Here is a 24,000-nt window from a genome sequence, read left to right as displayed (position 1 = left end):
TCCAAAGCAACCCCACCAAGCTCATTCAAACCAATCACACATTTCATTGCTCTCTCCTGTCCTCCTTCTCTTTTCACAAAAAAAATAAAACAACAAAACTTGCTCTTTTGGCTGACACTTGAACATTCAGCAACAAAGGCTAACGCCGGCCGCCAGACTCGGCCTTGTCAACATAAAAGTCACATAAGCCACATGAGTCGAATGGGCTCGTGAAACGGGACAATTACAAAATCACAAATCTTTCTCAACTGTCTTGGCTCCTTTTATTTACACCCCTAAATTCCACATACTAAGGTACAACAGGAATACGGGATAAATGCAGAGGCTACTTCCTACCAATATGGAAGCCGGGCAAAAAAAAAAAAAGAAAAAAGCTCACGCTAGCACGCCGGGCGAAGCATCGCTCTGAGATGAGTTGCGAGTCGCAGGGATGCCGGTGAAGCAGGCTCGGGCTGAGTGGGCCAGCCAGCCTTTTGACTTAGGGAAGTGGCGTCGCCATGTCAAGTTCAAAGAACTCTGTGAAGCTTTAGGGGGACAAAAGAACAACTGTTGTAGATGCAGGCAGGTCTGGGAGGAGAATTTTAAAAAAAACTCAATACAACTGGAAATCAGCCCCCCGAAACGAGAACGGGGACCCATGAATGGCGGCCCATGACTTGAGGTTGCGTGTAACGGTGAAATAAACATCACGGCTGTGACGAAACGGTGCTGTTATTGCCCCACGGCTCACTCCCTTTCGTGATGTGTTGCTTTAATGTGACCTAAGTAAGTGATCTAAATTAGCAGGTGTTTTTTTGTTTGTTTGTTTGTTTTTAACAGCAAATATTGGGCTTGTCCCACCCATGAGCTGCAACTGTGATTGGTTGTAGTTCTGCTCTGCGTTGACATCCTGTAACAGACTTTCCCCCCCATGTTGTCAGTTTCCTCAAACGTACACTGACCCCTACTGGCAGGCTTGGGTTACTTTTATCCACAGCATTCCCTCCACAGAGTTCTTGTTGAATATTTTCCAGTGTTTTGTTTTGAGAGCAACTGGCTATAATTAAGCCAAACTACAACTGATTGGTTTCCATCCCATGGCAGGCCATGCAGGTGGGCTTAAACGGCATCTGACGCTGAAATGTTTCGACTCTGAAGACTCCAAAGGCCGTATGAAATGTAACACAAGGACGTACATGTAAAAGAAAGGGTAATGCGTTGTAGATTTGTGAAAGCGTAAAGTAAGTTGGAGTAAAAGTAAGAAAAGCAAGTGAAAGAATGTGCATGTAAGTGCTTGAGGATGGCAAAAGCTTACAGCACCTGGTATTCCCAGGCAGTCTCCCATCCAAGTACTAACCAGGCCCGACCCTGCTTAGCTTCCGAGATCAGACTAGATCGGGCGTGCTCAGGGTGGTATGGCCGTAAGCGAGAGCACTGCTTCCACTCAGCCTATTTATAAGCATGCGGCAAAAGACGGCTGCCTTTTCCACACTACAGGGGACACACATTTACTCGCCCTCCTTTCTTACTTCCAAAGCAACCCCACCAAGCTCATTCAAACCAATCACACATTTCATTGCTCTCTCCTGTCCTCCTTCTCTTTTCACAAAAAAAATAAAACAACAAAACTTGCTCTTTTGGCTGACACTTGAACATTCAGCAACAAAGGCTAACGCCGGCCGCCAGACTCGGCCTTGTCAACATAAAAGTCACATAAGCCACATGAGTCGAATGGGCTCGTGAAACGGGACAATTACAAAATCACAAATCTTTCTCAACTGTCTTGGCTCCTTTTATTTACACCCCTAAATTCCACATACTAAGGTACAACAGGAATACGGGATAAATGCAGAGGCTACTTCCTACCAATATGGAAGCCGGGCAAAAAAAAAAAAAGAAAAAAGCTCACGCTAGCACGCCGGGCGAAGCATCGCTCTGAGGTGAGTTGCGAGTCGCAGGGATGCCGGTGAAGCAGGCTCGGGCTGAGTGGGCCAGCCAGCCTTTTGACTTAGGGAAGTGGCGTCGCCATGTCAAGTTCAAAGAGCTCTGTGAAGCTTTAGGGGGACAAAAGAACAACTGTTGTAGATGCAGGCAGGTCTGGGAGGAGAATTTTAAAAAAACTCAATACAACTGGAAATCAGCCCCCCGAAACGAGAACGGGGACCCATGAATGGCGGCCCATGACTTGAGGTTGCGTGTAACGGTGAAATAAACATCACGGCTGTGACGAAACGGTGCTGTTATTGCCCCACGGCTCACTCCCTTTCGTGATGTGTTGCTTTAATGTGACCTAAGTAAGTGATCTAAATTAGCAGGTGTTTTTTTGTTTGTTTGTTTGTTTTTAACAGCAAATATTGGGCTTGTCCCACCCATGAGCTGCAACTGTGATTGGTTGTAGTTCTGCTCTGCGTTGACATCCTGTAACAGACTTTCCCCCCCATGTTGTCAGTTTCCTCAAACGTACACTGACCCCTACTGGCAGGCTTGGGTTACTTTTATCCACAGCATTCCCTCCACAGAGTTCTTGTTGAATATTTTCCAGTGTTTTGTTTTGAGAGCAACTGGCTATAATTAAGCCAAACTACAACTGATTGGTTTCCATCCCATGGCAGGCCATGCAGGTGGGCTTAAACGGCATCTGACGCTGAAATGTTTCGACTCTGAAGACTCCAAAGGCCGTATGAAATGTAACACAAGGACGTACATGTAAAAGAAAGGGTAATGCGTTGTAGATTTGTGAAAGCGTAAAGTAAGATGGAGTAAAAGTAAGAAAAGCAAGTGAAAGAATGTGCATGTAAGTGCTTGAGGATGGCAAAAGCTTACAGCACCTGGTATTCCCAGGCCATCTCCCATCCAAGTACTAACCAGGCCCGACCCTGCTTAGCTTCTGAGATCAGACGAGATCGGGCGTGCTCAGGGTGGTATGGCCGTAAGCGAGAGCACTGCTTCCACTCAGCCTATTTATAAGCATGCGGCAAAAGACGGCTGCCTTTTCCACACTACAGGGGACACACATTTACTCGCCCTCCTTTCTTACTTCCAAAGCAACCCCACCAAGCTCATTCAAACCAATCACACATTTCATTGCTCTCTCCTGTCCTCCTTCTCTTTTCACAAAAAAAATAAAACAACAAAACTTGCTCTTTTGGCTGACACTTGAACATTCAGCAACAAAGGCTAACGCCGGCCGCCAGACTCGGCCTTGTCAACATAAAAGTCACATAAGCCACGTGAGTCGAATGGGCTTGTGAAACGGGACAATTACAAAATCACAAATCTTTCTCAACTGTCTTGGCTCCTTTTATTTACACCCCTAAATTCCACATACTAAGGTACAACAGGAATACGGGATAAATGCAGAGGCTACTTCCTACCAATATGGAAGCCGGGCAAAAAAAAAAAAAGAAAAAAGCTCACGCTAGCACGCCGGGCGAAGCATCGCTCTGAGGTGAGTTGCGAGTCGCAGGGATGCCGGTGAAGCAGGCTCGGGCTGAGTGGGCCAGCCAGCCTTTTGACTTAGGGAAGTGGCGTCGCCATGTCAAGTTCAAAGAGCTCTGTGAAGCTTTAGGGGGACAAAAGAACAACTGTTGTAGATGCAGGCAGGTCTGGGAGGAGAATTTTAAAAAAACTCAATACAACTGGAAATCAGCCCCCCGAAACGAGAACGGGGACCCATGAATGGCGGCCCATGACTTGAGGTTGCGTGTAACGGTGAAATAAACATCACGGCTGTGACGAAACGGTGCTGTTATTGCCCCACGGCTCACTCCCTTTCGTGATGTGTTGCTTTAATGTGACCTAAGTAAGTGACCTAAATTAGCAGGTGTGTTTTTGTTTGTTTGTTTGTTTTTAACAGCAAATATTGGGCTTGTCCCACCCATGAGCTGCAACTGTGATTGGTTGTAGTTCTGCTCTGCGTTGACATCCTGTAACAGACTTTCCCCCCCATGTTGTCAGTTTCCTCAAAGTACACTGACCCCTACTGGCAGGCTTGGGTTACTTTTATCCACAGCATTCCCTCCACAGAGTTCTTGTTGAATATTTTCCAGTGTTTTGTTTTGAGAGCAACTGGCTATAATTAAGCCAAACTGCAACTGATTGGTTTCCATCCCATGGCAGGCCATGCAGGTGGGCTTAAACGGCATCTGACGCTGAAATGTTTCGACTCTGAAGACTCCAAAGGCCGTATGAAATGTAACACAAGGACGTACATGTAAAAGAAAGGGTAATGCGTTGTAGATTTGTGAAAGCGTAAAGTAAGTTGGAGTAAAAGTAAGAAAAGCAAGTGAAAGAATGTGCATGTAAGTGCTTGAGGATGGCAAAAGCTTACAGCACCTGGTATTCCCAGGCAGTCTCCCATCCAAGTACTAACCAGGCCCGACCCTGCTTAGCTTCCGAGATCAGACTAGATCGGGCGTGCTCAGGGTGGTATGGCCGTAAGCGAGAGCACTGCTTCCACTCAGCCTATTTATAAGCATGCGGCAAAAGACGGCTGCCTTTTCCACACTACAGGGGACACACATTTACTCGCCCTCCTTTCTTACTTCCAAAGCAACCCCACCAAGCTCATTCAAACCAATCACACATTTCATTGCTCTCTCCTGTCCTCCTTCTCTTTTCACAAAAAAAATAAAACAACAAAACTTGCTCTTTTGGCTGACACTTGAACATTCAGCAACAAAGGCTAACGCCGGCCGCCAGACTCGGCCTTGTCAACATAAAAGTCACATAAGCCACATGAGTCGAATGGGCTCGTGAAACGGGACAATTACAAAATCACAAATCTTTCTCAACTGTCTTGGCTCCTTTTATTTACACCCCTAAATTCCACATACTAAGGTACAACAGGAATACGGGATAAATGCAGAGGCTACTTCCTACCAATATGGAAGCCGGGCAAAAAAAAAAAAAGAAAAAAGCTCACGCTAGCACGCCGGGCGAAGCATCGCTCTGAGGTGAGTTGCGAGTCGCAGGGATGCCGGTGAAGCAGGCTCGGGCTGAGTGGGCCAGCCAGCCTTTTGACTTAGGGAAGTGGCGTCGCCATGTCAAGTTCAAAGAGCTCTGTGAAGCTTTAGGGGGACAAAAGAACAACTGTTGTAGATGCAGGCAGGTCTGGGAGGAGAATTTTAAAAAAACTCAATACAACTGGAAATCAGCCCCCCGAAACGAGAACGGGGACCCATGAATGGCGGCCCATGACTTGAGGTTGCGTGTAACGGTGAAATAAACATCACGGCTGTGACGAAACGGTGCTGTTATTGCCCCACGGCTCACTCCCTTTCGTGATGTGTTGCTTTAATGTGACCTAAGTAAGTGATCTAAATTAGCAGGTGTTTTTTTGTTTGTTTGTTTGTTTTTAACAGCAAATATTGGGCTTGTCCCACCCATGAGCTGCAACTGTGATTGGTTGTAGTTCTGCTCTGCGTTGACATCCTGTAACAGACTTTCCCCCCCATGTTGTCAGTTTCCTCAAACGTACACTGACCCCTACTGGCAGGCTTGGGTTACTTTTATCCACAGCATTCCCTCCACAGAGTTCTTGTTGAATATTTTCCAGTGTTTTGTTTTGAGAGCAACTGGCTATAATTAAGCCAAACTACAACTGATTGGTTTCCATCCCATGGCAGGCCATGCAGGTGGGCTTAAACGGCATCTGACGCTGAAATGTTTCGACTCTGAAGACTCCAAAGGCCGTATGAAATGTAACACAAGGACGTACATGTAAAAGAAAGGGTAATGCGTTGTAGATTTGTGAAAGCGTAAAGTAAGATGGAGTAAAAGTAAGAAAAGCAAGTGAAAGAATGTGCATGTAAGTGCTTGAGGATGGCAAAAGCTTACAGCACCTGGTCTTCCCAGGCCATCTCCCATCCAAGTACTAACCAGGCCCGACCCTGCTTAGCTTCCGAGATCAGACGAGATCGGGCGTGCTCAGGGTGGTATGGCCGTAAGCGAGAGCACTGCTTCCACTCAGCCTATTTATAAGCATGCGGCAAAAGACGGCTGCCTTTTCCACACTACAGGGGACACACATTTACTCGCCCTCCTTTCTTACTTCCAAAGCAACCCCACCAAGCTCATTCAAACCAATCACACATTTCATTGCTCTCTCCTGTCCTCCTTCTCTTTTCACAAAAAAAATAAAACAACAAAACTTGCTCTTTTGGCTGACACTTGAACATTCAGCAACAAAGGCTAACGCCGGCCGCCAGACTCGGCCTTGTCAACATAAAAGTCACATAAGCCACGTGAGTCGAATGGGCTTGTGAAACGGGACAATTACAAAATCACAAATCTTTCTCAACTGTCTTGGCTCCTTTTATTTACACCCCTAAATTCCACATACTAAGGTACAACAGGAATACGGGATAAATGCAGAGGCTACTTCCTACCAATATGGAAGCCGGGCAAAAAAAAAAAAAGAAAAAAGCTCACGCTAGCACGCCGGGCGAAGCATCGCTCTGAGGTGAGTTGCGAGTCGCAGGGATGCCGGTGAAGCAGGCTCGGGCTGAGTGGGCCAGCCAGCCTTTTGACTTAGGGAAGTGGCGTCGCCATGTCAAGTTCAAAGAGCTCTGTGAAGCTTTAGGGGGACAAAAGAACAACTGTTGTAGATGCAGGCAGGTCTGGGAGGAGAATTTTAAAAAAACTCAATACAACTGGAAATCAGCCCCCCGAAACGAGAACGGGGACCCATGAATGGCGGCCCATGACTTGAGGTTGCGTGTAACGGTGAAATAAACATCACGGCTGTGACGAAACGGTGCTGTTATTGCCCCACGGCTCACTCCCTTTCGTGATGTGTTGCTTTAATGTGACCTAAGTAAGTGACCTAAATTAGCAGGTGTTTTTTTGTTTGTTTGTTTGTTTTTAACAGCAAATATTGGGCTTGTCCCACCCATGAGCTGCAACTGTGATTGGTTGTAGTTCTGCTCTGCGTTGACATCCTGTAACAGACTTTCCCCCCCATGTTGTCAGTTTCCTCAAAGTACACTGACCCCTACTGGCAGGCTTGGGTTACTTTTATCCACAGCATTCCCTCCACAGAGTTCTTGTTGAATATTTTCCAGTGTTTTGTTTTGAGAGCAACTGGCTATAATTAAGCCAAACTGCAACTGATTGGTTTCCATCCCATGGCAGGCCATGCAGGTGGGCTTAAACGGCATCTGACGCTGAAATGTTTCGACTCTGAAGACTCCAAAGGCCGTATGAAATGTAACACAAGGACGTACATGTAAAAGAAAGGGTAATGCGTTGTAGATTTGTGAAAGCGTAAAGTAAGATGGAGTAAAAGTAAGAAAAGCAAGTGAAAGAATGTGCATGTAAGTGCTTGAGGATGGCAAAAGCTTACAGCACCTGGTATTCCCAGGCGGTCTCCCATCCAAGTACTAAACAGGCACCGACCCTGCTTAGCTTCCAAGATCAGACGAGATCGGGCGTGCTCAGGGTGGTATGGCCGTAAGCGAGAACACTGCTTCCACTCAGCCTATTTATAAGCATGCGGCAAAAGACGGCTGCCTTTTCCACACTACAGGGGACACACATTTACTCGCCCTCCTTTCTTACTTCCAAAGCAACCCCACCAAGCTCATTCAAACCAATCACACATTTCATTGCTCTCTCCTGTCCTCCTTCTCTTTTCACAAAAAAAATAAAACAACAAAACTTGCTCTTTTGGCTGACACTTGAACATTCAGCAACAAAGGCTAACGCCGGCCGCCAGACTCGGCCTTGTCAACATAAAAGTCACATAAGCCACATGAGTCGAATGGGCTCGTGAAACGGGACAATTACAAAATCACAAATCTTTCTCAACTGTCTTGGCTCCTTTTATTTACACCCCTAAATTCCACATACTAAGGTACAACAGGAATACGGGATAAATGCAGAGGCTACTTCCTACCAATATGGAAGCCGGGCAAAAAAAAAAAAAGAAAAAAGCTCACGCTAGCACGCCGGGCGAAGCATCGCTCTGAGATGAGTTGCGAGTCGCAGGGATGCCGGTGAAGCAGGCTCGGGCTGAGTGGGCCAGCCAGCCTTTTGACTTAGGGAAGTGGCGTCGCCATGTCAAGTTCAAAGAACTCTGTGAAGCTTTAGGGGGACAAAAGAACAACTGTTGTAGATGCAGGCAGGTCTGGGAGGAGAATTTTAAAAAAAACTCAATACAACTGGAAATCAGCCCCCCGAAACGAGAACGGGGACCCATGAATGGCGGCCCATGACTTGAGGTTGCGTGTAACGGTGAAATAAACATCACGGCTGTGACGAAACGGTGCTGTTATTGCCCCACGGCTCACTCCCTTTCGTGATGTGTTGCTTTAATGTGACCTAAGTAAGTGATCTAAATTAGCAGGTGTTTTTTTGTTTGTTTGTTTGTTTTTAACAGCAAATATTGGGCTTGTCCCACCCATGAGCTGCAACTGTGATTGGTTGTAGTTCTGCTCTGCGTTGACATCCTGTAACAGACTTTCCCCCCCATGTTGTCAGTTTCCTCAAACGTACACTGACCCCTACTGGCAGGCTTGGGTTACTTTTATCCACAGCATTCCCTCCACAGAGTTCTTGTTGAATATTTTCCAGTGTTTTGTTTTGAGAGCAACTGGCTATAATTAAGCCAAACTACAACTGATTGGTTTCCATCCCATGGCAGGCCATGCAGGTGGGCTTAAACGGCATCTGACGCTGAAATGTTTCGACTCTGAAGACTCCAAAGGCCGTATGAAATGTAACACAAGGACGTACATGTAAAAGAAAGGGTAATGCGTTGTAGATTTGTGAAAGCGTAAAGTAAGTTGGAGTAAAAGTAAGAAAAGCAAGTGAAAGAATGTGCATGTAAGTGCTTGAGGATGGCAAAAGCTTACAGCACCTGGTATTCCCAGGCACTCTCCCATCCAAGTACTAACCAGGCCCGACCCTGCTTAGCTTCCGAGATTAGACTAGATCGGGCGTGCTCAGGGTGGTATGGCCGTAAGCGAGAGCACTGCTTCCACTCAGCCTATTTATAAGCATGCGGCAAAAGACGGCTGCCTTTTCCACACTACAGGGGACACACATTTACTCGCCCTCCTTTCTTACTTCCAAAGCAACCCCACCAAGCTCATTCAAACCAATCACACATTTCATTGCTCTCTCCTGTCCTCCTTCTCTTTTCACAAAAAAAATAAAACAACAAAACTTGCTCTTTTGGCTGACACTTGAACATTCAGCAACAAAGGCTAACGCCGGCCGCCAGACTCGGCCTTGTCAACATAAAAGTCACATAAGCCACATGAGTCGAATGGGCTCGTGAAACGGGACAATTACAAAATCACAAATCTTTCTCAACTGTCTTGGCTCCTTTTATTTACACCCCTAAATTCCACATACTAAGGTACAACAGGAATACGGGATAAATGCAGAGGCTACTTCCTACCAATATGGAAGCCGGGCAAAAAAAAAAAAAGAAAAAAGCTCACGCTAGCACGCCGGGCGAAGCATCGCTCTGAGGTGAGTTGCGAGTCGCAGGGATGCCGGTGAAGCAGGCTCGGGCTGAGTGGGCCAGCCAGCCTTTTGACTTAGGGAAGTGGCGTCGCCATGTCAAGTTCAAAGAGCTCTGTGAAGCTTTAGGGGGACAAAAGAACAACTGTTGTAGATGCAGGCAGGTCTGGGAGGAGAATTTTAAAAAAACTCAATACAACTGGAAATCAGCCCCCCGAAACGAGAACGGGGACCCATGAATGGCGGCCCATGACTTGAGGTTGCGTGTAACGGTGAAATAAACATCACGGCTGTGACGAAACGGTGCTGTTATTGCCCCACGGCTCACTCCCTTTCGTGATGTGTTGCTTTAATGTGACCTAAGTAAGTGATCTAAATTAGCAGGTGTTTTTTTGTTTGTTTGTTTGTTTTTAACAGCAAATATTGGGCTTGTCCCACCCATGAGCTGCAACTGTGATTGGTTGTAGTTCTGCTCTGCGTTGACATCCTGTAACAGACTTTCCCCCCCATGTTGTCAGTTTCCTCAAACGTACACTGACCCCTACTGGCAGGCTTGGGTTACTTTTATCCACAGCATTCCCTCCACAGAGTTCTTGTTGAATATTTTCCAGTGTTTTGTTTTGAGAGCAACTGGCTATAATTAAGCCAAACTACAACTGATTGGTTTCCATCCCATGGCAGGCCATGCAGGTGGGCTTAAACGGCATCTGACGCTGAAATGTTTCGACTCTGAAGACTCCAAAGGCCGTATGAAATGTAACACAAGGACGTACATGTAAAAGAAAGGGTAATGCGTTGTAGATTTGTGAAAGCGTAAAGTAAGATGGAGTAAAAGTAAGAAAAGCAAGTGAAAGAATGTGCATGTAAGTGCTTGAGGATGGCAAAAGCTTACAGCACCTGGTATTCCCAGGCGGTCTCCCATCCAAGTACTAACCAGGCCCGACCCTGCTTAGCTTCTGAGATCAGACGAGATCGGGCGTGCTCAGGGTGGTATGGCCTTAAGCGAGAGCACTGCTTCCACTCAGCCTATTTATAAGCATGCGGCAAAAGACGGCTGCCTTTTCCACACTACAGGGGACACACATTTACTCGCCCTCCTTTCTTACTTCCAAAGCAACCCCACCAAGCTCATTCAAACCAATCACACATTTCATTGCTCTCTCCTGTCCTCCTTCTCTTTTCACAAAAAAAATAAAACAACAAAACTTGCTCTTTTGGCTGACACTTGAACATTCAGCAACAAAGGCTAACGCCGGCCGCCAGACTCGGCCTTGTCAACATAAAAGTCACATAAGCCACGTGAGTCGAATGGGCTTGTGAAACGGGACAATTACAAAATCACAAATCTTTCTCAACTGTCTTGGCTCCTTTTATTTACACCCCTAAATTCCACATACTAAGGTACAACAGGAATACGGGATAAATGCAGAGGCTACTTCCTACCAATATGGAAGCCGGGCAAAAAAAAAAAAAGAAAAAAGCTCACGCTAGCACGCCGGGCGAAGCATCGCTCTGAGGTGAGTTGCGAGTCGCAGGGATGCCGGTGAAGCAGGCTCGGGCTGAGTGGGCCAGCCAGCCTTTTGACTTAGGGAAGTGGCGTCGCCATGTCAAGTTCAAAGAGCTCTGTGAAGCTTTAGGGGGACAAAAGAACAACTGTTGTAGATGCAGGCAGGTCTGGGAGGAGAATTTTAAAAAAACTCAATACAACTGGAAATCAGCCCCCCGAAACGAGAACGGGGACCCATGAATGGCGGCCCATGACTTGAGGTTGCGTGTAACGGTGAAATAAACATCACGGCTGTGACGAAACGGTGCTGTTATTGCCCCACGGCTCACTCCCTTTCGTGATGTGTTGCTTTAATGTGACCTAAGTAAGTGACCTAAATTAGCAGGTGTTTTTTTGTTTGTTTGTTTGTTTTTAACAGCAAATATTGGGCTTGTCCCACCCATGAGCTGCAACTGTGATTGGTTGTAGTTCTGCTCTGCGTTGACATCCTGTAACAGACTTTCCCCCCCATGTTGTCAGTTTCCTCAAACGTACACTGACCCCTACTGGCAGGCTTGGGTTACTTTTATCCACAGCATTCCCTCCACAGAGTTCTTGTTGAATATTTTCCAGTGTTTTGTTTTGAGAGCAACTGGCTATAATTAAGCCAAACTACAACTGATTGGTTTCCATCCCATGGCAGGCCATGCAGGTGGGCTTAAACGGCATCTGACGCTGAAATGTTTCGACTCTGAAGACTCCAAAGACCGTATGAAATGTAACACAAGGACGTGCATGTAAAACAAAGGTTAATGCGTTGTAGATTTGTGAAAACGTAAAGTAAGATGGAGTAAAAGTAAGAAAAGCAAGTGAAAGAATGTGCATGTAAGTGCTTGAGGATGGCAAAAGCTTACAGCACCTGGTATTTCCAGGCAGTCTCCCATCCAAGTACTAACCAGGCCCTACCCTGCTTAGCTTCCGAGATCAGACGAGATCAGGCGTGCTCAGGGTGGTATGGCCGTAAGCAAGAGCAGTGCTTCCACTCAGCCTATTTATAAGCATGCGGCAAAAGACGGCTGCCTTTTCCACACTACTGGGGACACACATTTACTCGCCCTCCTTTCTTACTTCCAAAGCAACCCCACCAAGCTCATTCAAACCAATCACACATTTCATTGCTCTCTCCTGTCCTCCTTCTCTTTTCACAAAAAAAAAACAACAACAAAACTTGCTCTTTTGGCTGACACTTGAACATTCAGCAACAAAGGCTAACGCCGGCCGCCAGACTCGGCCTTGTCAACATAAAAGTCACATAAGCCACATGAGTCGAATGGGCTTGTGAAACGGGACAATTACAAAATCACAAATCTTTCTCAACTGTCTTGGCTCCTTTTATTTACACCCCTAAATTCCACATACTAAGGTACAACAGGAATACGGGATAAATGCAGAGGCTACTTCCTACCAATATGGAAGCCGGGCAAAAAAAAAAAAAGAAAAAAGCTCACGCTAGCACGCCGGGCGAAGCATCGCTCTGAGATGAGTTGCGAGTCGCAGGGATGCCGGTGAAGCAGGCTCGGGCTGAGTGGGCCAGCCAGCCTTTTGACTTAGGGAAGTGGCGTCGCCATGTCAAGTTCAAAGAACTCTGTGAAGCTTTAGGGGGACAAAAGAACAACTGTTGTAGATGCAGGCAGGTCTGGGAGGAGAATTTAAAAAAAAACTCAATACAACTGGAAATCAGCCCCCCGAAACGAGAACGGGGACCCATGAATGGAGGCCCATGACTTGAGGTTGCGTGTAACGGTGAAATAAACATCACGGCTGTGACGAAACGGTGCTGTTATTGCCCCACGGCTCACTCCCTTTCGTGATGTGTTGCTTTAATGTGACCTAAGTAAGTGATCTAAATTAGCAGGTGTTTTTTTGTTTGTTTGTTTGTTTTTAACAGCAAATATTGGGCTTGTCCCACCCATGAGCTGCAACTGTGATTGGTTGTAGTTCTGCTCTGCGTTGACATCCTGTAACAGACTTTCCCCCCCATGTTGTCAGTTTCCTCAAACGTACACTGACCCCTACTGGCAGGCTTGGGTTACTTTTATCCACAGCATTCCCTCCACAGAGTTCTTGTTGAATATTTTCCAGTGTTTTGTTTTGAGAGCAACTGGCTATAATTAAGCCAAACTACAACTGATTGGATTCCATCCCATGGCAGGCCATGCAGGTGGGCTTAAACGGCATCTGACGCTGAAATGTTTCGACTCTGAAGACTCCAAAGGCCGTATGAAATGTAACACAAGGACGTACATGTAAAAGAAAGGGTAATGCGTTGTAGATTTGTGAAAGCGTAAAGTAAGATGGAGTAAAAGTAAGAAAAGCAAGTGAAAGAATGTGCATGTAAGTGCTTGAGGATGGCAAAAGCTTACAGCACCTGGTATTCCCAGGCGGTCTCCCATCCAAGTACTAACCAGGCCCGACCCTGCTTAGCTTCCGAGATCAGACGAGATCGGGCGTGCTCAGGGTGGTATGGCCGTAAGCGAGAGCACTGCTTCCACTCAGCCTATTTATAAGCATGCGGCAAAAGACGGCTGCCTTTTCCACACTACAGGGGACACACATTTACTCGCCCTCCTTTCTTACTTCCAAAGCAACCCCACCAAGCTCATTCAAACCAATCACACATTTCATTGCTCTCTCCTGTCCTCCTTCTCTTTTCACAAAAAAAATAAAACAACAAAACTTGCTCTTTTGGCTGACACTTGAACATTCAGCAACAAAGGCTAACGCCGGCCGCCAGACTCGGCCTTGTCAACATAAAAGTCACATAAGCCACGTGAGTCGAATGGGCTTGTGAAACGGGACAATTACAAAATCACAAATCTTTCTCAACTGTCTTGGCTCCTTTTATTTACACCCCTAAATTCCACATACTAAGGTACAACAGGAATACGGGATAAATGCAGAGGCTACTTCCTACCAATATGGAAGCCGGGCAAAAAAAAAAAAAGAAAAAAGCTCACGCTAGCACGCCGGGCGAAGCATCGCTCTGAGGTGAGTTGCGAGTCGCAGGGATGCCGGTGAAGCAGGCTCGGGCTGAGTGGGCCAGCCAGCCTTTTGACTTAGGGAAGTGGCGTCGCCATGTCAAGTTCAAAGAGCTCTGTGAAGCTTTAGGGGGACAAAAGAACAACTGTTGTAGATGCAGGCAGGTCTGGGAGGAGAATTTTAAAAAAACTCAATACAACTGGAAATCAGCCCCCCGAAACGAGAACGGGGACCCATGAATGGCGGCCCATGACTTGAGGTTGCGTGTAACGGTGAAATAAACATCACGGCTGTGACGAAACGGTGCTGTTATTGCCCCACGGCTCACTCCCTTTCGTGATGTGTTGCTTTAATGTGACCTAAGTAAGTGACCTAAATTAGCAGGTGTTTTTTTGTTTGTTTGTTTGTTTTTAACAGCAAATATTGGGCTTGTCCCACCCATGAGCTGCAACTGTGATTGGTTGTAGTTCTGCTCTGCGTTGACATCCTGTAACAGACTTTCCCCCCCATGTTGTCAGTTTCCTCAAAGTACACTGACCCCTACTGGCAGGCTTGGGTTACTTTTATCCACAGCATTCCCTCCACAGAGTTCTTGTTGAATATTTTCCAGTGTTTTGTTTTGAGAGCAACTGGCTATAATTAAGCCAAACTACAACTGATTGGTTTCCATCCCATGGCAGGCCATGCAGGTGGGCTTAAACGGCATCTGACGCTGAAATGTTTCGACTCTGAAGACTCCAAAGACCGTATGAAATGTAACACAAGGACGTGCATGTAAAACAAAGGTTAATGCGTTGTAGATTTGTGAAAACGTAAAGTAAGATGGAGTAAAAGTAAGAAAAGCAAGTGAAAGAATGTGCATGTAAGTGCTTGAGGATGGCAAAAGCTTACAGCACCTGGTATTCCCAGGCAGTCTCCCATCCAAGTACTAACCAGGCCCTACCCTGCTTAGCTTCCGAGATCAGACGAGATCAGGCGTGCTCAGGGTGGTATGGCCGTAAGCAAGAGCAGTGCTTCCACTCAGCCTATTTATAAGCATGCGGCAAAAGACGGCTGCCTTTTCCACACTACTGGGGACACACATTTACTCGCCCTCCTTTCTTACTTCCAAAGCAACCCCACCAAGCTCATTCAAACCAATCACACATTTCATTGCTCTCTCCTGTCCTCCTTCTCTTTTCACAAAAAAAAAACAACAACAAAACTTGCTCTTTTGGCTGACACTTGAACATTCAGCAACAAAGGCTAACGCCGGCCGCCAGACTCGGCCTTGTCAACATAAAAGTCACATAAGCCACATGAGTCGAATGGGCTTGTGAAACGGGACAATTACAAAATCACAAATCTTTCTCAACTGTCTTGGCTCCTTTTATTTACACCCCTAAATTCCACATACTAAGGTACAACAGGAATACGGGATAAATGCAGAGGCTACTTCCTACCAATATGGAAGCCGGGCAAAAAAAAAAAAAGAAAAAAGCTCACGCTAGCACGCCGGGCGAAGCATCGCTCTGAGATGAGTTGCGAGTCGCAGGGATGCCGGTGAAGCAGGCTCGGGCTGAGTGGGCCAGCCAGCCTTTTGACTTAGGGAAGTGGCGTCGCCATGTCAAGTTCAAAGAACTCTGTGAAGCTTTAGGGGGACAAAAGAACAACTGTTGTAGATGCAGGCAGGTCTGGGAGGAGAATTTAAAAAAAAACTCAATACAACTGGAAATCAGCCCCCCGAAACGAGAACGGGGACCCATGAATGGAGGCCCATGACTTGAGGTTGCGTGTAACGGTGAAATAAACATCACGGCTGTGACGAAACGGTGCTGTTATTGCCCCACGGCTCACTCCCTTTCGTGATGTGTTGCTTTAATGTGACCTAAGTAAGTGATCTAAATTAGCAGGTGTTTTTTTGTTTGTTTGTTTGTTTTTAACAGCAAATATTGGGCTTGTCCCACCCATGAGCTGCAACTGTGATTGGTTGTAGTTCTGCTCTGCGTTGACATCCTGTAACAGACTTTCCCCCCCATGTTGTCAGTTTCCTCAAACGTACACTGACCCCTACTGGCAGGCTTGGGTTACTTTTATCCACAGCATTCCCTCCACAGAGTTCTTGTTGAATATTTTCCAGTGTTTTGTTTTGAGAGCAACTGGCTATAATTAAGCCAAACTACAACTGATTGGTTTCCATCCCATGGCAGGCCATGCAGGTGGGCTTAAACGGCATCTGACGCTGAAATGTTTCGACTCTGAAGACTCCAAAGGCCGTATGAAATGTAACACAAGGACGTACATGTAAAAGAAAGGGTAATGCGTTGTAGATTTGTGAAAGCGTAAAGTAAGTTGGAGTAAAAGTAAGAAAAGCAAGTGAAAGAATGTGCATGTAAGTGCTTGAGGATGGCAAAAGCTTACAGCACCTGGTATTCCCAGGCAGTCTCCCATCCAAGTACTAACCAGGCCCGACCCTGCTTAGCTTCCGAGATCAGACGAGATCGGGCGTGCTCAGGGTGGTATGGCCGTAAGCGAGAGCACTGCTTCCACTCAGCCTATTTATAAGCATGCGGCAAAAGACGGCTGCCTTTTCCACACTACAGGGGACACACATTTACTCGCCCTCCTTTCTTACTTCCAAAGCAACCCCACCAAGCTCATTCAAACCAATCACACATTTCATTGCTCTCTCCTGTCCTCCTTCTCTTTTCACAAAAAAAATAAAACAACAAAACTTGCTCTTTTGGCTGACACTTGAACATTCAGCAACAAAGGCTAACGCCGGCCGCCAGACTCGGCCTTGTCAACATAAAAGTCACATAAGCCACATGAGTCGAATGGGCTCGTGAAACGGGACAATTACAAAATCACAAATCTTTCTCAACTGTCTTGGCTCCTTTTATTTACACCCCTAAATTCCACATACTAAGGTACAACAGGAATACGGGATAAATGCAGAGGCTACTTCCTACCAATATGGAAGCCGGGCAAAAAAAAAAAAAGAAAAAAGCTCACGCTAGCACGCCGGGCGAAGCATCGCTCTGAGGTGAGTTGCGAGTCGCAGGGATGCCGGTGAAGCAGGCTCGGGCTGAGTGGGCCAGCCAGCCTTTTGACTTAGGGAAGTGGCGTCGCCATGTCAAGTTCAAAGAGCTCTGTGAAGCTTTAGGGGGACAAAAGAACAACTGTTGTAGATGCAGGCAGGTCTGGGAGGAGAATTTTAAAAAAACTCAATACAACTGGAAATCGGCCCCCCGAAACGAGAACGGGGACCCATGAATGGCGGCCCATGACTTGAGGTTGCGTGTAACGGTGAAATAAACATCACGGCTGTGACGAAACGGTGCTGTTATTGCCCCACGGCTCACTCCCTTTCGTGATGTGTTGCTTTAATGTGACCTAAGTAAGTGATCTAAATTAGCAGGTGTTTTTTTGTTTGTTTGTTTGTTTTTAACAGCAAATATTGGGCTTGTCCCACCCATGAGCTGCAACTGTGATTGGTTGTAGTTCTGCTCTGCGTTGACATCCTGTAACAGACTTTCCCCCCCATGTTGTCAGTTTCCTCAAACGTACACTGACCCCTACTGGCAGGCTTGGGTTACTTTTATCCACAGCATTCCCTCCACAGAGTTCTTGTTGAATATTTTCCAGTGTTTTGTTTTGAGAGCAACTGGCTATAATTAAGCCAAACTGCAACTGATTGGTTTCCATCCCATGGCAGGCCATGCAGGTGGGCTTAAACGGCATCTGACGCTGAAATGTTTCGACTCTGAAGACTCCAAAGGCCGTATGAAATGTAACACAAGGACGTACATGTAAAAGAAAGGGTAATGCGTTGTAGATTTGTGAAAGCGTAAAGTAAGATGGAGTAAAAGTAAGAAAAGCAAGTGAAAGAATGTGCATGTAAGTGCTTGAGGATGGCAAAAGCTTACAGCACCTGGTATTCCCAGGCGGTCTCCCATCCAAGTACTAACCAGGCCCGACCCTGCTTAGCTGCCGAGATCAGACGAGATCGGGCGTGCTCAGGGTGGTATGGCCGTAAGCGAGAACACTGCTTCCACTCAGCCTATTTATAAGCATGCGGCAAAAGACGGCTGCCTTTTCCACACTACAGGGGACACACATTTACTCGCCCTCCTTTCTTACTTCCAAAGCAACCCCACCAAGCTCATTCAAACCAATCACACATTTCATTGCTCTCTCCTGTCCTCCTTCTCTTTTCACAAAAAAAATAAAACAACAAAACTTGCTCTTTTGGCTGACACTTGAACATTCAGCAACAAAGGCTAACGCCGGCCGCCAGACTCGGCCTTGTCAACATAAAAGTCACATAAGCCACATGAGTCGAATGGGCTCGTGAAACGGGACAATTACAAAATCACAAATCTTTCTCAACTGTCTTGGCTCCTTTTATTTACACCCCTAAATTCCACATACTAAGGTACAACAGGAATACGGGATAAATGCAGAGGCTACTTCCTACCAATATGGAAGCCGGGCAAAAAAAAAAAAAGAAAAAAGCTCACGCTAGCACGCCGGGCGAAGCATCGCTCTGAGATGAGTTGCGAGTCGCAGGGATGCCGGTGAAGCAGGCTCGGGCTGAGTGGGCCAGCCAGCCTTTTGACTTAGGGAAGTGGCGTCGCCATGTCAAGTTCAAAGAACTCTGTGAAGCTTTAGGGGGACAAAAGAACAACTGTTGTAGATGCAGGCAGGTCTGGGAGGAGAATTTTAAAAAAAACTCAATACAACTGGAAATCAGCCCCCCGAAACGAGAACGGGGACCCATGAATGGCGGCCCATGACTTGAGGTTGCGTGTAACGGTGAAATAAACATCACGGCTGTGACGAAACGGTGCTGTTATTGCCCCACGGCTCACTCCCTTTCGTGATGTGTTGCTTTAATGTGACCTAAGTAAGTGATCTAAATTAGCAGGTGTTTTTTTGTTTGTTTGTTTGTTTTTAACAGCAAATATTGGGCTTGTCCCACCCATGAGCTGCAACTGTGATTGGTTGTAGTTCTGCTCTGCGTTGACATCCTGTAACAGACTTTCCCCCCCATGTTGTCAGTTTCCTCAAACGTACACTGACCCCTACTGGCAGGCTTGGGTTACTTTTATCCACAGCATTCCCTCCACAGAGTTCTTGTTGAATATTTTCCAGTGTTTTGTTTTGAGAGCAACTGGCTATAATTAAGCCAAACTACAACTGATTGGTTTCCATCCCATGGCAGGCCATGCAGGTGGGCTTAAACGGCATCTGACGCTGAAATGTTTCGACTCTGAAGACTCCAAAGGCCGTATGAAATGTAACACAAGGACGTACATGTAAAAGAAAGGGTAATGCGTTGTAGATTTGTGAAAGCGTAAAGTAAGTTGGAGTAAAAGTAAGAAAAGCAAGTGAAAGAATGTGCATGTAAGTGCTTGAGGATGGCAAAAGCTTACAGCACCTGGTATTCCCAGGCTGTCTCCCATCCAAGTACTAACCAGGCCCGACCCTGCTTAGCTTCCGAGATCAGACGAGATCAGGCGTGCTCAGGGTGGTATGGCCGTAAGCGAGAGCACTGCTTCCACTCAGCCTATTTATAAGCATGCGGCAAAAGACGGCTGCCTTTTCCACACTACAGGGGACACACATTTACTCGCCCTCCTTTCTTACTTCCAAAGCAACCCCACCAAGCTCATTCAAACCAATCACACATTTCATTGCTCTCTCCTGTCCTCCTTCTCTTTTCACAAAAAAAATAAAACAACAAAACTTGCTCTTTTGGCTGACACTTGAACATTCAGCAACAAAGGCTAACGCCGGCCGCCAGACTCGGCCTTGTCAACATAAAAGTCACATAAGCCACATGAGTCGAATGGGCTCGTGAAACGGGACAATTACAAAATCACAAATCTTTCTCAACTGTCTTGGCTCCTTTTATTTACACCCCTAAATTCCACATACTAAGGTACAACAGGAATACGGGATAAATGCAGAGGCTACTTCCTACCAATATGGAAGCCGGGCAAAAAAAAAAAAAGAAAAAAGCTCACGCTAGCACGCCGGGCGAAGCATCGCTCTGAGGTGAGTTGCGAGTCGCAGGGATGCCGGTGAAGCAGGCTCGGGCTGAGTGGGCCAGCCAGCCTTTTGACTTAGGGAAGTGGCGTCGCCATGTCAAGTTCAAAGAGCTCTGTGAAGCTTTAGGGGGACAAAAGAACAACTGTTGTAGATGCAGGCAGGTCTGGGAGGAGAATTTTAAAAAAACTCAATACAACTGGAAATCGGCCCCCCGAAACGAGAACGGGGACCCATGAATGGCGGCCCATGACTTGAGGTTGCGTGTAACGGTGAAATAAACATCACGGCTGTGACGAAACGGTGCTGTTATTGCCCCACGGCTCACTCCCTTTCGTGATGTGTTGCTTTAATGTGACCTAAGTAAGTGATCTAAATTAGCAGGTGTTTTTTTGTTTGTTTGTTTGTTTTTAACAGCAAATATTGGGCTTGTCCCACCCATGAGCTGCAACTGTGATTGGTTGTAGTTCTGCTCTGCGTTGACATCCTGTAACAGACTTTCCCCCCCATGTTGTCAGTTTCCTCAAACGTACACTGACCCCTACTGGCAGGCTTGGGTTACTTTTATCCACAGCATTCCCTCCACAGAGTTCTTGTTGAATATTTTCCAGTGTTTTGTTTTGAGAGCAACTGGCTATAATTAAGCCAAACTACAACTGATTGGTTTCCATCCCATGGCAGGCCATGCAGGTGGGCTTAAACGGCATCTGACGCTGAAATGTTTCGACTCTGAAGACTCCAAAGGCCGTATGAAATGTAACACAAGGACGTACATGTAAAAGAAAGGGTAATGCGTTGTAGATTTGTGAAAGCGTAAAGTAAGATGGAGTAAAAGTAAGAAAAGCAAGTGAAAGAATGTGCATGTAAGTGCTTGAGGATGGCAAAAGCTTACAGCACCTGGTATTCCCAGGCGGTCTCCCATCCAAGTACTAACCAGGCCCGACCCTGCTTAGCTTCTGAGATCAGACGAGATCTGGCGTGCTCAGGGTGGTATGGCCGTAAGCGAGAGCACTGCTTCCACTCAGCCTATTTATAAGCATGCGGCAAAAGACGGCTGCCTTTTCCACACTACAGGGGACACACATTTACTCGCCCTCCTTTCTTACTTCCAAAGCAACCCCACCAAGCTCATTCAAACCAATCACACATTTCATTGCTCTCTCCTGTCCTCCTTCTCTTTTCACAAAAAAAATAAAACAACAAAACTTGCTCTTTTGGCTGACACTTGAACATTCAGCAACAAAGGCTAACGCCGGCCGCCAGACTCGGCCTTGTCAACATAAAAGTCACATAAGCCACGTGAGTCGAATGGGCTTGTGAAACGGGACAATTACAAAATCACAAATCTTTCTCAACTGTCTTGGCTCCTTTTATTTACACCCCTAAATTCCACATACTAAGGTACAACAGGAATACGGGATAAATGCAGAGGCTACTTCCTACCAATATGGAAGCCGGGCAAAAAAAAAAAAAGAAAAAAGCTCACGCTAGCACGCCGGGCGAAGCATCGCTCTGAGGTGAGTTGCGAGTCGCAGGGATGCCGGTGAAGCAGGCTCGGGCTGAGTGGGCCAGCCAGCCTTTTGACTTAGGGAAGTGGCGTCGCCATGTCAAGTTCAAAGAGCTCTGTGAAGCTTTAGGGGGACAAAAGAACAACTGTTGTAGATGCAGGCAGGTCTGGGAGGAGAATTTTAAAAAAACTCAATACAACTGGAAATCAGCCCCCCGAAACGAGAACGGGGACCCATGAATGGCGGCCCATGACTTGAGGTTGCGTGTAACGGTGAAATAAACATCACGGCTGTGACGAAACGGTGCTGTTATTGCCCCACGGCTCACTCCCTTTCGTGATGTGTTGCTTTAATGTGACCTAAGTAAGTGACCTAAATTAGCAGGTGTTTTTTTGTTTGTTTGTTTGTTTTTAACAGCAAATATTGGGCTTGTCCCACCCATGAGCTGCAACTGTGATTGGTTGTAGTTCTGCTCTGCGTTGACATCCTGTAACAGACTTTCCCCCCCATGTTGTCAGTTTCCTCAAACGTACACTGACCCCTACTGGCAGGCTTGGGTTACTTTTATCCACAGCATTCCCTCCACAGAGTTCTTGTTGAATATTTTCCAGTGTTTTGTTTTGAGAGCAACTGGCTATAATTAAGCCAAACTGCAACTGATTGGTTTCCATCCCATGGCAGGCCATGCAGGTGGGCTTAAACGGCATCTGACGCTGAAATGTTTCGACTCTGAAGACTCCAAAGGCCGTATGAAATGTAACACAAGGACGTGCATGTAAAAGAAAGGGTAATGCGTTGTAGATTTGTGAAAGCGTAAAGTAAGATGGAGTAAAAGTAAGAAAAGCAAGTGAAAGAATGTGCATGTAAGTGCTTGAGGATGGCAAAAGCTTACAACACCTGGTATTCCCAGGCAGTCTCCCATCCAAGTACTAACCAGGCCCGACCCTGCTTAGCTTCCGAGATCAGACGAGATCGGGCGTGCTCAGGGTGGTATGGCCGTAAGCGAGAGCACTGCTTCCACTCAGCCTATTTATAAGCATGCGGCAAAAGACGGCTGCCTTTTCCACACTACAGGGGACACACATTTACTCGCCCTCCTTTCTTACTTCCAAAGCAACCCCACCAAGCTCATTCAAACCAATCACACATTTCATTGCTCTCTCCTGTCCTCCTTCTCTTTTCACAAAAAAAATAAAACAACAAAACTTGCTCTTTTGGCTGACACTTGAACATTCAGCAACAAAGGCTAACGCCGGCCGCCAGACTCGGCCTTGTCAACATAAAAGTCACATAAGCCACGTGAGTCGAATGGGCTTGTGAAACGGGACAATTACAAAATCACAAATCTTTCTCAACTGTCTTGGCTCCTTTTATTTACACCCCTAAATTCCACATACTAAGGTACAACAGGAATACGGGATAAATGCAGAGGCTACTTCCTACCAATATGGAAGCCGGGCAAAAAAAAAAAAAGAAAAAAGCTCACGCTAGCACGCCGGGCGAAGCATCGCTCTGAGGTGAGTTGCGAGTCGCAGGGATGCCGGTGAAGCAGGCTCGGGCTGAGTGGGCCAGCCAGCCTTTTGACTTAGGGAAGTGGCGTCGCCATGTCAAGTTCAAAGAGCTCTGTGAAGCTTTAGGGGGACAAAAGAACAACTGTTGTAGATGCAGGCAGGTCTGGGAGGAGAATTTTAAAAAAACTCAATACAACTGGAAATCAGCCCCCCGAAACGAGAACGGGGACCCATGAATGGCGGCCCATGACTTGAGGTTGCGTGTAACGGTGAAATAAACATCACGGCTGTGACGAAACGGTGCTGTTATTGCCCCACGGCTCACTCCCTTTCGTGATGTGTTGCTTTAATGTGACCTAAGTAAGTGACCTAAATTAGCAGGTGTTTTTTTGTTTGTTTGTTTGTTTTTAACAGCAAATATTGGGCTTGTCCCACCCATGAGCTGCAACTGTGATTGGTTGTAGTTCTGCTCTGCGTTGACATCCTGTAACAGACTTTCCCCCCCATGTTGTCAGTTTCCTCAAACGTACACTGACCCCTACTGGCAGGCTTGGGTTACTTTTATCCACAGCATTCCCTCCACAGAGTTCTTGTTGAATATTTTCCAGTGTTTTGTTTTGAGAGCAACTGGCTATAATTAAGCCAAACTGCAACTGATTGGTTTCCATCCCATGGCAGGCCATGCAGGTGGGCTTAAACGGCATCTGACGCTGAAATGTTTCGACTCTGAAGACTCCAAAGGCCGTATGAAATGTAACACAAGGACGTACATGTAAAAGAAAGGGTAATGCGTTGTAGATTTGTGAAAGCGTAAAGTAAGATGGAGTAAAAGTAAGAAAAGCAAGTGAAAGAATGTGCATGTAAGTGCTTGAGGATGGCAAAAGCTTACAGCACCTGGTATTCCCAGGCAGTCTCCCATCCAAGTACTAACCAGGCCCGACCCTGCTTAGCTTCCGAGAACAGACGAGATCGG

General features: G+C 46.4%; 15 non-coding genes and 1 pseudogene across 15 annotated transcripts in view; all 16 read right to left on the bottom strand.

The window, feature by feature from the left end:
• Positions 1-1,287: 1,287 nt before the first annotated feature.
• LOC140575874 (5S ribosomal RNA) lies at positions 1,288-1,406 on the bottom strand. Its single transcript, XR_011981130.1, has one exon. It is a non-coding gene; the product is annotated as a 5S ribosomal RNA (ribosomal RNA).
• Positions 1,407-2,795: 1,389 nt separating this feature from the next.
• LOC140575989 (5S ribosomal RNA) lies at positions 2,796-2,914 on the bottom strand. Its single transcript, XR_011981237.1, has one exon. It is a non-coding gene; the product is annotated as a 5S ribosomal RNA (ribosomal RNA).
• A 1,388-nt stretch (positions 2,915-4,302) lies between these two features.
• LOC140575873 (5S ribosomal RNA) lies at positions 4,303-4,421 on the bottom strand. Its single transcript, XR_011981129.1, has one exon. It is a non-coding gene; the product is annotated as a 5S ribosomal RNA (ribosomal RNA).
• A 1,389-nt stretch (positions 4,422-5,810) lies between these two features.
• On the bottom strand, positions 5,811-5,929 carry LOC140575901 (5S ribosomal RNA). The gene has a single exon (XR_011981155.1). It is a non-coding gene; the product is annotated as a 5S ribosomal RNA (ribosomal RNA).
• A 1,388-nt stretch (positions 5,930-7,317) lies between these two features.
• LOC140575973 (5S ribosomal RNA) lies at positions 7,318-7,437 on the bottom strand. The gene has a single exon (XR_011981222.1). It is a non-coding gene; the product is annotated as a 5S ribosomal RNA (ribosomal RNA).
• Positions 7,438-8,827: 1,390 nt separating this feature from the next.
• LOC140576000 (5S ribosomal RNA) lies at positions 8,828-8,946 on the bottom strand (annotated as a pseudogene).
• Positions 8,947-10,335: 1,389 nt separating this feature from the next.
• LOC140575937 (5S ribosomal RNA) lies at positions 10,336-10,454 on the bottom strand. Its single transcript, XR_011981189.1, has one exon. It is a non-coding gene; the product is annotated as a 5S ribosomal RNA (ribosomal RNA).
• Positions 10,455-11,843: 1,389 nt separating this feature from the next.
• LOC140575905 (5S ribosomal RNA) lies at positions 11,844-11,962 on the bottom strand. The gene has a single exon (XR_011981159.1). It is a non-coding gene; the product is annotated as a 5S ribosomal RNA (ribosomal RNA).
• Positions 11,963-13,352: 1,390 nt separating this feature from the next.
• On the bottom strand, positions 13,353-13,471 carry LOC140575978 (5S ribosomal RNA). Its single transcript, XR_011981227.1, has one exon. It is a non-coding gene; the product is annotated as a 5S ribosomal RNA (ribosomal RNA).
• Positions 13,472-14,859: 1,388 nt separating this feature from the next.
• LOC140575726 (5S ribosomal RNA) lies at positions 14,860-14,978 on the bottom strand. The gene has a single exon (XR_011980991.1). It is a non-coding gene; the product is annotated as a 5S ribosomal RNA (ribosomal RNA).
• Positions 14,979-16,368: 1,390 nt separating this feature from the next.
• Positions 16,369-16,487, bottom strand: LOC140575562 (5S ribosomal RNA). The gene has a single exon (XR_011980836.1). It is a non-coding gene; the product is annotated as a 5S ribosomal RNA (ribosomal RNA).
• Positions 16,488-17,876: 1,389 nt separating this feature from the next.
• Positions 17,877-17,995, bottom strand: LOC140576440 (5S ribosomal RNA). Its single transcript, XR_011981653.1, has one exon. It is a non-coding gene; the product is annotated as a 5S ribosomal RNA (ribosomal RNA).
• A 1,390-nt stretch (positions 17,996-19,385) lies between these two features.
• On the bottom strand, positions 19,386-19,504 carry LOC140575921 (5S ribosomal RNA). Its single transcript, XR_011981174.1, has one exon. It is a non-coding gene; the product is annotated as a 5S ribosomal RNA (ribosomal RNA).
• A 1,389-nt stretch (positions 19,505-20,893) lies between these two features.
• On the bottom strand, positions 20,894-21,012 carry LOC140575697 (5S ribosomal RNA). Its single transcript, XR_011980964.1, has one exon. It is a non-coding gene; the product is annotated as a 5S ribosomal RNA (ribosomal RNA).
• Positions 21,013-22,401: 1,389 nt separating this feature from the next.
• On the bottom strand, positions 22,402-22,520 carry LOC140575756 (5S ribosomal RNA). Its single transcript, XR_011981020.1, has one exon. It is a non-coding gene; the product is annotated as a 5S ribosomal RNA (ribosomal RNA).
• A 1,389-nt stretch (positions 22,521-23,909) lies between these two features.
• LOC140575850 (5S ribosomal RNA) overlaps positions 23,910-24,000 on the bottom strand; it is a 119-nt gene continuing 28 nt past the window's right edge. The window contains exon 1 of the ribosomal RNA XR_011981107.1: positions 23,910-24,000. This exon is cut by the window's right edge and continues 28 nt beyond it. This is a non-coding gene — a ribosomal RNA (5S ribosomal RNA).

Source organism: Salminus brasiliensis, chromosome 13 (genome assembly GCF_030463535.1).
Source record: "Salminus brasiliensis chromosome 13, fSalBra1.hap2, whole genome shotgun sequence".
In the NCBI taxonomy this organism is placed as follows: domain Eukaryota; kingdom Metazoa; phylum Chordata; class Actinopteri; order Characiformes; family Bryconidae; genus Salminus; species Salminus brasiliensis.
The sequence above is the reverse complement of the archived record's forward strand: the minus strand, read 5'-3'. Positions and strand labels throughout refer to the sequence as shown.